This window comes from Equus asinus, chromosome 13, assembly GCF_041296235.1.
Source record: "Equus asinus isolate D_3611 breed Donkey chromosome 13, EquAss-T2T_v2, whole genome shotgun sequence".
Taxonomy (NCBI): Eukaryota; Metazoa; Chordata; class Mammalia; order Perissodactyla; family Equidae; genus Equus; species Equus asinus.
Window position 1 is genome coordinate 27,466,269 of NC_091802.1, and position 12,728 is coordinate 27,478,996.

Genomic DNA, 12,728 nt, shown 5'->3' on the forward strand with positions numbered 1-12,728 from the left:
AGCCATAAAAAAAGACAGAATCATCCCATTTGCAACCACATGGATGAAAGCTTGAGGGCATCATGTTAAGCGAAATAAGCCAGACACAGAAAGACAAACACCATATGACTTCACTAATAAATGGAATATAAACAAACTTATGGACAAGGAGAATAAATTAGTGGTTATGGGGGAAAGGGGGTGGAGGGTGGGCACAAGGGGTGAAGGGGCATACTTATATGGTGTATGACAAACAGTAATGTACAACTGAAATCTCAGTATGTTATCAGCTATTATGACTGCAATAAAAATAAATAAATAAATAAAAATATTGACTCTGGGGCTGGCCTGGTGGTGCAGTGGTTCAGTTCGTGGGCTCCACTTTGGTGGCCCAGGGTTTGCAGGTTCGGATTTGGGTGCAGACCTAGCACCGCTCATCAAGCCATGCTGTGGTGGTGTCCCACATAAAATAGAGGAAGATTGGCACAGATGTTAGCTCAGTGACAATCTTCCTCACCAAAAAATATATATATATTGACTCTTATGTTAACATGCCTAGTAATGAATCTGTGCTGGCTGCATTTCTAAACTGCTTGCAGACCACTGCTGACCAGCGATCTATACACTGGAACAGGCCTCAGCTTTCCTTGGGTTGATCTGGGCAATGGGTAGGTATCAAAATTGATTACCTGAAGAAAGTAGATGGATTAACTAAGAAAGAATGGGGAGAACAAATCCTTCAGGTTGGAGGAAGGAGGACCAACTGAACTGGGAGAGGACCCCCTATCCATTGCTTCCCCTTTTCCTCTTATCTGGTCACTTGAGCTGCCATCAGAATTTGACTCCACCGCCCCCAGCTGCAGGTCGGCCTCACCCTGAGCACCCTTTCTCCTGCTGCTCCTTGGATGCTGGGCCTCCTGCCCCACTCTTGAGATGCATTTTTCAAAACTGAGATGTTGCCTCAGCTTCTATTCCCAAGATTCTGTCTTCACTCCTGCCTGGTCCTTCTGCATCAATGGCGGCCCTAAACGCAAAGGTTGAACAGGACTCGTGGATAGAGCCAGCTGGGCAGCAGATTCACTCTCGACCTCTGCCTCCTTCCCAAGCCCACGGGCCTGGGCTCTGAGAGGTCCTTCCCACCCCAGGCCCTGAAAGGAGAAAGATGTCCCAGGCCTCCGGGAACCTCAGGGGGCAGAGCCTGCATGGGAACGCACTTCTCAACACCTGCTGCGGGGAAAACGATTCAGTGGTTCTGGGGCTGGAGTGCTTATTTGTTGGCTGTGCCACCTGGGACATGTTAGTGAAGCTCCTGGTACCACGGTTTCCCCTTTTGTCAATTGGAGCTAATGATCTCATCTACCTCAGAATTGCTGAGAGGATTAAATGGGATAATTTGAAGCAGGATAACTTCACTACTATTAACTTCTGGGCCAGAGCTTTTTAAACTTATGGTAGTTCACCTTCTATAGTGAGCTGGATTGTATCTCCCCCAAAACATATAGCCAAGTCCTAACCCCTGATACCTGTGGATGTGCCTTTGAGTAGGGTCTTTGCAGACGTAATCAGTTAAGGATCTCAAGGTGGCATCATCCTGAATTTAGGGTGGGCCCTAAATCTTATGGCTGGTGTCCTCGTAAGAAAAAGGACACAAAGACAGACACACACAGCAAGACGGCCACGTGAAGACTGAAGCAGAGAGTAAAGTCGTGTTGCCACAAGCCGAAGAACTCCTGGAGCCACCAGAGCGCTCTACGGCACCTTGATTCCAGACTCCGGTCTGCAGAACTGTCAGGGCATAAATGTCTGTTGTTTAAGGCACCAAGTTTGTGATCATTTGTCAGGGCAGCCCTGGGAAACGAACACACCTTTCTCTCCAATTGCAAGGAGGCCGTGTCCAGGGTCACTCTCCCTGCAAGGGTCTGTCCACAGGCCCGCATTTCTCTCTTCTCCCAGTGGAAACTCCCATCACTCAGGGAAATTTACCTTGGTGTTAAGTGGAAAAAAAAATATGATAATTTAGTTAAAAAGTCTTTCCCTCTGAGCCATTAAAAACTTTCCCGCACACATCTGCATACCAAATGAAGCCTTCTTGGTGGAATGTGGTCTGAAGATTTTTGAGGCCCTCTTGGCCTCCCTGGCAGGGCTGGCCCGCTTCACAGAGAGCACTTCTGCCACGATGCTGACCACACCGAAAGGTCATGAGAGCCCTCTTTGTCCTGGCTTTCTTAGCCTGTAGTGCAGGCTTGGCGCTTCATCATCCTAATAAATGTTTATTGACATAGATGAGGGAGGGGTTTTTCTGATGTCCCCATTCCTGGCTACCTCTACCCCAGTCCTAGAAAATTCCATGAGAAACGAAAACATATGTCCATACAAAGACTTGTACACAAATGTTGACAGAGGTTCTATTTACAATAGCCAAATCTGGAAACAACCTAAATGCCCATCAACAGGTTAATGAGTGAGCAAATGTTGGTAATATCGATAGAAGGGAATACTAGTCAGCAATAAAAAGGACAGCTCTACTCACCAATATGGGTAAACCTCAAAATCATTATGCTAAATGAAAGAAGCCGGACACAAAAGGATACCGTATAATTTACAGGTAATTCTAGAGCATGCAAATTAATCTATAGTGACAGAAAGAAGACCAGAAGTTGCCTGGGGCTGGGGTGGACGGGGGATTGACTGCAAAGGGACAGGAGAGGACTATTGGGGGTGATGGAAATATTCTGTATCTTGATTATGGTCATGGTTGCACAGATGTACACATTTGCCAGAACGCATCCAACTGATACTTTAAATGGGTGCAGTTTATGGTATATAAATCATACCCCAATAAAGTTGATTAAAAGGAGAATTCTGTGAAGCTGTGGACCCTAAATCCTGCATCCTCTACTTAACAATACGATATACACCTTTCATGCAGAGACATCTATTTGAGAACTGATTTAGTCCACAAATATGTATTGTGCACCTACTCAGTGCAGGAGTCTGTTGGCAGTGGGGGGTTGATAAGCAGTTTGTGCCCTCAGGAGGCCCAGGGTGGGAACAGAGTTACCAAGTTCTCAGAGAGAGAGAGAGGAGCTGGATGAAAAGCATACGCCGCCTAGGGCAAAGATTATGAATTTGCTTCCTCAGTGTTTCCACACTTGCCTGAGGTGCTTGTTACAAGTATGAAAAACATCTGAGCTCTGTCCCTGACCTACTGAGTCAGAATCACCTAAGAGCCTAGGAATCCTTATTTTTAACAAGTGCCCCAGGTAAATGTGCAGATCAGGTAACACTAGAGAAAGGGCTTGACTGGATCTCCATTTCAGGCATGGGTGGGAATCCCTGTCCAAAGCCAGTCAGAGGACTTCGAACTGGAAGGGAGTGGGAAGAGTCGCCCATCCACCACCTGCCCCTGACCAATGAGAATCCACCAGCTCTTTCTTTCCCTCCATTCCTAGAGCCTCACACCCTGTTTGCCAGAATGTTCCCAGAAGTTTCCTGTCTAGTTAACTCTCTTTCCCTTCAGAAGCTCCTGACCTTTTGGTGCATCCTGGGAAAAACAGAAAAGCAGCTCCTGCTTTCCTAATCCCACCATCTTTCAGGAAGGTAAAGGTTTTATTAAGCGGTTCTGCAACTTGGACCGAACACATCAGTGCTTTGATTTGACAGTGTTTTTGCTCCTCTGGCCTGAGAACTCAGTGGTAACCTAGTAAACCTAGTGAACACATTCCCCATGCTGAATGTTGTATGAAGGTGGGTGTGAGGGTGGGTGGAGGGAAATTCTGTCCTTTGCTCACTCAGGCCACAGGGAGACAGATGCAGTCACCATATCTATGAGCTCTCTCCACTCTGCAAGCAGCCGTTTGGTTTTCATGGGCAAAGCCCCAGGACACTAGGAGGACGTGTGGTGGCAGTGGAGACACGACATTCAGAAAAGGTCTGTATCACAGGCAGAGATCAACCAGCAGCTCAGGGTCAGCAGCCAGACCCCGTCCCAAAGCTGGCCGGGTTCCTCTCCAGGATTCCAGGACTTCGGGCAGAGGGCAGGAGTTCAGGTCTTAGCTGCTCTCCCTCCCCCTAGAAGAGGATAACGGCCCTCTCTCTGAGAACATGCCATGAGGATCATATTTTAAAGTCCCAAATCAGGACATCATGCTTGATAAAATACTTGTGGATTGATAGACGGGAAAACTCCTTTAATGGTATACAAATCAAGTCACTGTTGGCTACATATTGAATAAATTATATTTCTGGGAAAGAATGCAAATAAGGCAGACACTGTCCTGAAAGATCTCAGCCAGTGGTTCTAAACGGGGGCAATTTTGACTCCCAAGGGACATTAGGCAATGTTTGGAGACATTTTTGGTTTTCCAAATGTTAAGCTGGAGTGGGGATGCTACTGGTCTCAGGTGGGTAGAGGTCTGGGATGCTGCTGAACATCCTACAGTGCACAGGGCAGCCCCACAACAGAGTTATCCAGCCCAAAGTGTGAACAGTGCTGAGGTGGAGAAACTCTAGTCTAGGCTCTCTGGTGCTGTACCTGCGGACTCCGGGGTGTCGGCTACAGCATTGGTTTTTCGTCCTACCTACTTTAGTCCTGGCCTTGATGCTGTTGTCAGAGGGGAGAGGCTTAGGACCCCTCAGCTCTCTGCTGCTTCCTCTTTCGTTGGCAGATGCAAGGAGACAATTGCCTTTGAAGAGGTGCCCCGGCACCAACTCTAATACAGCAAGAAGCAGGCAAGGTCTTGCGTCAGTATGTCCCATGGAAGAGTGTCCAAAGCAGAGACCAGCTGCAGCAGGAAGGTAGGAAAGAGCAGTGGATTCAGAGGGAGACCCTGGGGTTCTAGCTCTGCCTGACTCTGCTTCTGACCTGGTAACTCAACCTCAGTTCCTCAGTTCCTCCTCTGGGCGCAAGTTCTCGTCCTTGCCTTGCTCACAGGACTGTTGCAAGGGTCAGGGGAGATGAAGGATGTGACAGGGTTTTGGAAAGCACAAATGTCAGGGCACTACCAAACATGGTGCACCCGAGGTGTGTGTGGACATAGGAGTTACTCAGGCAATTGGCAGGTGTGGGGAGGGTAACAATGGGCAGAGAGAACCGAGTGTGTAGCCTGTGGGACTGCAAACAGCGGGGATGATTAGGATAGGGAAACCGTCAGCAGCACGGTGCTTGGCAGCAAGTGGAAGTTTCCTGTGAGGATGCTGCTTTCTCTTGCAGCTCTCAGGCAGAGGGAGCAGGAGCTGTACAGCCTGTGCAGGAGCCCGGAAGTGCACCCAGGCATGCGTGCAGCAGGAGCTTAGTGCTGGGAGAGATGCGCTGGGGCAGAGGGTGCCTGTAGTTGGCCCAAAGCAGGCCTTTCAGCAGGGCAGCCTTGGAAGTGATCAACACTTACCTCCACGGCAGCTGTTTTGAAAGTATTCACGTTTTTAGTTCTTTGTGAAGTGGTTTTGTAATCTTTACATGTCTTTAAGCATTTCTGTCCATCTTTTTTCAAGGTGTTTTTAAATCTACTTTTTAATTTCTAATTCTTTTGTAGCGAATTCTTTCTTCTCTATTTTGTGTATATTAGCAAAAATTTGGAATAACTGAAATGTCCAACAATAAGGCATTTATTGGAACAAAACTAAATATCTAAGAACAAGGATTGTGGGAACAAACTAGATGTTCACACACACACACACACACAGAGGCATGAAAAGGAAACCATAGCCAAAGATTATGGATTAAGAGAAATTAGAAAAATTCTGTAAGTAGGGCAAAATCTATCCAAACTCCTGAATTCCTAAAAACATACCCATGTATAGGTATGTATGTGTGTGTATACATTTCTTAGAGGAGACAATGGAGTCTAGTGGTCATACTTGCTGCCCAGAAGTTAGAAAGAGACTCCTATTTACCGCAGTGTGGCCTTCGGGCTATTATTCATCTTCATGATAATACATACCTTTGAAAGGAGGTGATGAGAAGGGCACTTCACCTACGAGGCATTCCTCCCCAAAACCCATAACCCCAGTCTAATCACGAGAAAAACATCAGACAAACCCCCATCAAGGGACATTCTGCAAAATACCTGACAAGACTTCTTAAAACTCCTCCGCAAGGTCATCAAAAACAAGGAAAGCTGGAGAAACTGTCACAGCCAAGAGGAGCCTAAGGAGACATGACAACTAAATGTAATGTGATATCCTGGAGGGGATCCTATAGCAGAAAAAGGACATTAAGTAAAAACTAAGGAAATCTGAATAAAGTATGAATGGACTTTAGTTACTAATATTGTACTAATATTTGTCCATCATTTGTGACAAATACTCCATATTATTGTAAGATAATAATGGGAGAAACTGTATGTAAACTGCATGGGAAATCTATGTACCATCTTTGCAACTGTTCTATAAATTTATTCTGAAATAAAAAGTTTATTTAAAAAAGTAAATAATAGTGTCTATGTTATGTTGTCGCATTCAGGAAGGGAATTTATATCAAGCATTAAGCACACTGGCATATGGTAAATGTTTAAGGTTAGTTATTATTTATCATTACTGTTCCTATTTCTATTTTTCTTATTAAAATAGCAACACATACTCATTACAGAAAAATTTATAGACAAGCCAAAGAAAAACATAAGCTAAGAAAGAACAAAGAGGCATGCTCACAATTCTACTGTCTCTGAGACAATTACTGGTCACTACTTGCTATGGATCCCCGCAGAGATATAATTAATTTTTTATAAAACTTGGATCACACGATACACACAGTTTGGTAAGTGGCCATAATTTAATTAAGTAACATTTCTATAGTTCCAAATCTTTTCTCTTACAAGTGGTCAAGAGCACAAATGATGGACTAAATATTCATTAGGAAGAATAAAGAAAACACTGAAAAGTTATAAAAACTGGACACCAATGATTAAATATGCACAAAGGGTGCTCAGTTGTTCATCAAAATGACTCTCAGCTGAAAAATTGATGACCGACTTTTCTTTTCAAGATCTATTTTATTTTCTAATTTAAAATATTTTTTTTAAAAGAAAAGAAGGGAACCTGGCAAAATGTTAGCAGTAGTGATCTCTTTTGTTTCCTTTGCACCCTGCTGCAATGGGCAGATTCTCTACAAGGAGGATATTATACACAGCACAACTCCACAGATGACAAGGAATTGCATCTAGTCCTTTTCAACCAGGTGTCATTTTGCCTAAATCACTGGGTTCACTGATATGCTTTCAAGTAAATCTATTTACTTTGTAGTGTTCTAAATGCTTCCCAAATATTTAATGATCTGAGGAAGTAAACGAGAATATTTTGCTCATTTTACAGATGAGGAAACTGAGGCTCAGCGGGACTAAGTTGCCCAAGGTTATACCCAAGCCATATGGATCCAGAGGTCAAGTTCTTAACCACTGCACCGTACTGCCCTCCAAACTCTTCTGGATCAAATTGCATGCAGCCAATAGCTTGCCCCATGCTGGCAAGGAGGCAACAACTGCACTAAGCTTCATGATTATGGGCATGGCATCTGGAAGCCATAAGACTCCAGAAGTCTGCAGAGGTCACTTCCTAGTTGTGTGACCTTGGGAAAGTCCCATTACTTCCCTGAGCCTCAGTTTCCTCATTTGTAAAATGAGTGTGATAACCACCTGTGTCCTTTCCTACTCCTCAGGGCTGTTATGAGCTCAGGTATGTGGAGATGCTTCAGAAACTGTAAAGTGTGAGTGTAGGCAGGAAATCAAACCGGAGCAGGGGGGGCCATGTGAACAAAGGTGCAGAAACGGGGCTGTGAAGGCCATTGTGAGGAAGCTGTGTGCAGGGGACTTTGGTTTCTGAGAAGTGGGACTGTGGTAGAAGAGGGTTTGGTGTTAAACCTTGGAGAGCTTTAATGTCAGGTGATGAGTTGGGTGAGTTTGGACGCCAGTGACAGTGGGATGGGAAGGGCAGGCTGTGAAGGAGAGTCCACCACAGGAATCCAGGAGGATCGCAGGGTGGTCTTCAGCCTTTCAGCTGGGGTCCTGAGCTCCTAAATGAGTCTGAGACAGAAGGCCCCAGGACAGACCTCTGGGTGGGTGAGGGCTCCAGTGGGGTGTAGGGATTTGCTGGCAAATTTTAGTCAATATCCTTGAGAGGGAAGGGATGGTAAAGGAGGCAAGAACTATTGCTCTTTCCAGAAGCCCAGGAAAATCAGAGTGTGAGCCTCTCCCATTTGGTGGCCCTCCCAATTTACCATAGCCAGCTCATTTGATCTTCTAACAGTCTGAGAAGTAGGTAGACTATTCTCGCCCCTGCACTCAATCTGCTCTTCCTAATGTCCCCAGTGACCTTTAATTGTCCCCCTCCCCCAATCATTTACATTCTCCTCCTCAACATTCTTGCTAGTATTTTACATTATTGACCTCTCCCTTGCTCTGGCAAAGTTCTCCTTCTTCTACCAGGACTGCATTTCCTCTTGGTCAACCCTGTAGTGGCTTCTTCTTGGGTTGCTTTGTTGCTTTCTTCTTTTCCACACCCTCCAGATTTTCTTCTTGGTCTCCTTCTTTTCTCTTTCTATGAATTCTCCCTTAGTGGCCTCATCAAATATCAGTATGAACCCCTACCACACATTGGTGTGTTCCAAATCATCAGCGCCTGTATTTTCAACTGCAGTCTCATCATCACTAAAACTAAATTTATCTCTGTCAACACCCACTGCCTCTTCTCTCACTTAATATCATCAGGACCAGATAGGGTTCTGTTGTCAAAGCTGTTGAAACATACCTATTTGGCTTAAGCAGAGAGATTTATTGGAAGAGACAGCAACTCACTAACTTGAAGGAAAGGCTGAAGATCTAGGCTCAGAAATGATGGAGGCTGGAATAGCTCTGAGAGCTGAGCATATGATGACATTTTGCCTCCCGGCTTCTTTGTACCTCCTTTGCCCATGTTTAATTATTTTTCCTCAGGGAGGCTCAGAGTCGCCCAGTCCCTGTCTGCCTCTCACTTGCCCTGGCGCTGTCTCTACGGAGCTCAATAGACTGCAATGGCTGTCTAGACAAAGTTAGTAACATTGTTTATAAGGCCCTGCCCAAACTTAAACCTTCTACAAAGCTTTGTTTTCCACCGCTCTGGTCCCACTGCTCCTCAAACATGCCCTCTGTGCCTTTTTCTTCTCTTCTCCTGGGATGCCCTTCTCACATCCTCTATCTCTCAAGATCCCATACATACTCATCTTTCACAGATGGACTCAGATGTCATCTCCTCATGGAACTTTTCTCAACAAGGCAGGATGAGTTGGTTATTCCCTCTTTTATATGCTCACCGCACTCAATATGGACTTAGATTGTAGCCCCGAGCATGTTTTTTACTGCATTTCTTTACACGTTTGTCTCCCCAACTAGATTGGGAGCCCCTCTAGAGTAGGCCCTGAATTTTCCTCAGCTTCATTCCCCTTGTGCTGAGCACTGCACCTAGCCAGTAGTGTTTGGTCAATCTTAAATGAACTACACAGATAAGGAAACTGAAGCCCAAAAGGTTATGTCACACACCTAGTACAAGTAACCAACCTGATGGAAGTGGATTTGGAGAGAGATGTGGTAAATCGAGTTGTGCTTTTAATAGTCTGAACTGTTGCTAAAGACTGTTCCCCACTCTCACCTCCAAAATGCTGGTAACCACCCATTTATTCTCTTTGCTCTTTGGGAAAATAGGGCTCCAACTCAAATAGTTGGGAGAGATTTAAGTTAAAGAAGAGGAAGGCCTTCTTGTTCCTTGTTCCTTGGCTCTTGTAGGCAAAAAAGTGAGCTGACTCAGTGTGTGGACTGAGCCTCTGGCAGCTTGGAAAAGAAAAAGAGACTTTAACTCAGGACCAAGTTAGAAGTCCTGTTAGAGTTGGACAAATGGCTGAGCTGACACCTGAAGAGGCTGCCTCTCGAGGAGGCCCACGAGGAGGAGAGGAACCAGCCAGAAGGCTCCAGTGTCTCCAGCCATGTTCCCATGGAGCTCAAGGATGTTTGGGGGAGGGGAGACGCAAGAGGGAGCCCTCGCTAATTAAGCCTCTACCCATGAGCGAATGTGAGGCTAATAAGGCGGCCCCATTCCAGGGCACCTCCACACCAAGCCAGCCAGTCTGCCTGTTTATTGCCCGTATGGAGATCATTAATGCCTCCTGACACTGGGGTCACTCTTGGGGTCAATCTCTGAGCCCGTTCTGCAAAACAAGGGGAAATGAACTTCCCAGCACATGTGGCTCAGGCTTGGTGGGGAGGGGGACTTCCATCACCCCACACCTCAGCTCTGGGAGAGATCAGCACCCCAGGCTGTTGGACCCCCCAACACAATTCCCCCTGCCCAACCTGGACTCTGGGAGAATGGTCCTGAGGAAGGGCGAAGGGGAGGCCCTCGTCTGCGCCGGGACAACCCCCACTGAGGCTGTCCCAACCGACAGACGGACACTAATCCCCTGGCGACGGGCTGGGGTGGTGTCTGGGAGCCGCAGCTGCAGCTCAACGGGGGCCAGGCTCCAGCCACAGGTGGCGGGAAGGCGCAGGCCCGGCGGCCACGTGGGCGCGAACTGGGGACTCGGCCCCCCGCCCTCAGCCGCTTCCCCCTCGGTGATTGGGCGCTTTACCCCTTCGGAATCCAAGATGGCGGAAGGGGGCGGGGTTCCGGGCCAAGCGAAGCTGTGATTGGTGAAGCCCAGAGGCTTTGAGCTGAAGGACGTTGTCAGTAGCCATTCAGGGAGCTCCTGGCGGTGGCGGTGGGTGCTCAGCCGCCTTACCTCACACTTAAGCAAGCAAAGCGGCCCCACGGAGCCGTCTCTGGCAGCCTGGGAAGGGCCAAGGTGGGAAACAAGGAACCTCCACATGGTCCTCCGGATAGGTCCTCACTAGTCTGGGGCCTCTTCCTCCGTAATGACCAGAACTGGGAATCAGTCCCTACCAGCCCAGGAAGAAGTCGAGAAAACCTCCAACTAGCTCGGAGGAAATCAATAGGATTATAAGGTTAATGCCAGAGCAGGCTGACTGACAGTTACCAAATAAATGATCCCAGGAGGACATGGCTGAGGTTAAATGAGGCCCAATAAATAAAGGAACGTGTTCAAAGGAAAAACGTCAGAAAACGCAGGGACGTGGGGGTCGGGCCGGAGGACTCCTTCCTGCCCTCCCCTTCTAGGATCTGTTGAATTCTGAGGAGCCACAGCCTCGGCCTGCCTCCCAGGAAGGCAGAGACTGGGGTCTGTGCCCTTTTCAGTGCCAGTGTTGGCATAATTCCTGGGCTCAGCACTCTTTGGACAGCTCCATCCCAGCTTCGAGGGCTGAATGAGGGAATGGAAACTCTTACTGCGGAGGTCTGACCAGTGAACTGAGCCCCAGCCTGCCTCTGATTCCTTAGAGACAGAGAAAGGACCAACTGCAGCAAGAGGGGTTGAAGCTAGATGGTAGGAGGCACTTCCCAAATGTTAGATAGATAGAGGGAGCTTATGGATCTTGGAACAGGCCTATAGAGGATTCTATTCCAGGTGAAAGCACATTTATCCTTATCCCCATTTGTGTCTGGGTTAGTCAAGCATTTGCCTTCTTTTGGTCAAGATGGTGTTACCAGCTAGAAAGGACCATGAGCATCGTCTTTGCACATGAAAAGCTTGCAGTGCGGTCTGTGTATACAACGTTCTTCATTCCACCACCGTTATGTTTCTGCGAATGACTCGCATGGATCTTGCTGACTCTTCCAGTGGCCAGTTTGATGGGGGTCAGGGGGAGACAGAGCATCATGTTCTTAGGACCATGAAGAACATACTATGTCTCTCTTTGGGGAGTCTGAAAAGAGAGATGATTAAGTCTTTGGTCTCTAGGTGGGTACTTTATTTTTTTGGAAAATGAACAATAGGAATAGTCAAGATCAGGGCCAGCCGGGTGGCGCAGTGGTTAAGTTCGCATGTTCTGCTTCTCAGTGGCCCGGGGTTTGCCAGTTTGAATCCTGGGTGTGGACATGGCACTGCTTCACAAGCCATGCTGTGGTAGGCGTCCCACATATAAAGTAGAGGAAGATGGGCACGGATGTTAGCTCAGGGCCAGGCTTCCTCAGCAAAAAAGAGGAGGACTGGCAGTAGTTAACTCAAGGCTAATCTTCCTCAAAAAAAAAAAAAAAAGAAGAAGAAGAAGAAGAAGAATGGTCAAGATCTTGGGCTCTGGAGTCTTATGGGTCCTGACCTCTGTTCTCACTGTGAGATCTTGGGCAAGTCCTATTTACAATAACGATACTGGTGTTACTCTGTGTCGGGTAGTATTTTACACTCTTGCAGCAACCCTGTGGGGGAGGTATTGTTATCCTTGTTTAACAAGTGAAACCAGCTTAAGTTAAGTGATCCTACAGCAGTATGTTTAAAAGCATGGGCTGAAGATCGAGACTAATTGGGTTCAAACCCTGACTTCATTTCCTGGTTGTATGACCTTGGGCAAATTACCCAATTTCTTTGTCTGTGGAATGGGGATTGTGATAGTACCCGCCTGATAGTGTGATAAGGTTGAAAGGAGAGAATGCACATAAAGCTCTTAGAATCCTGCCAGGCACTTTGTAGGTGCTCAGTAAATGTTGGCTATTACTGTGAGCCCTTGAAGCACTTTTGCCTGGGGGACGTCACTCCATCCTTCGTCCTGTCCTGTGAGGAGGCTGTTATTCCTAATTCATTTGACAGATGAGGAAACAGGCTTAAAGCTGATCCTGTGCTAGGTCTCTCTGTGAACAGTCTGCTGAGGACCCCAATTCAGGTTTTTTTAGTTCAAATTCCA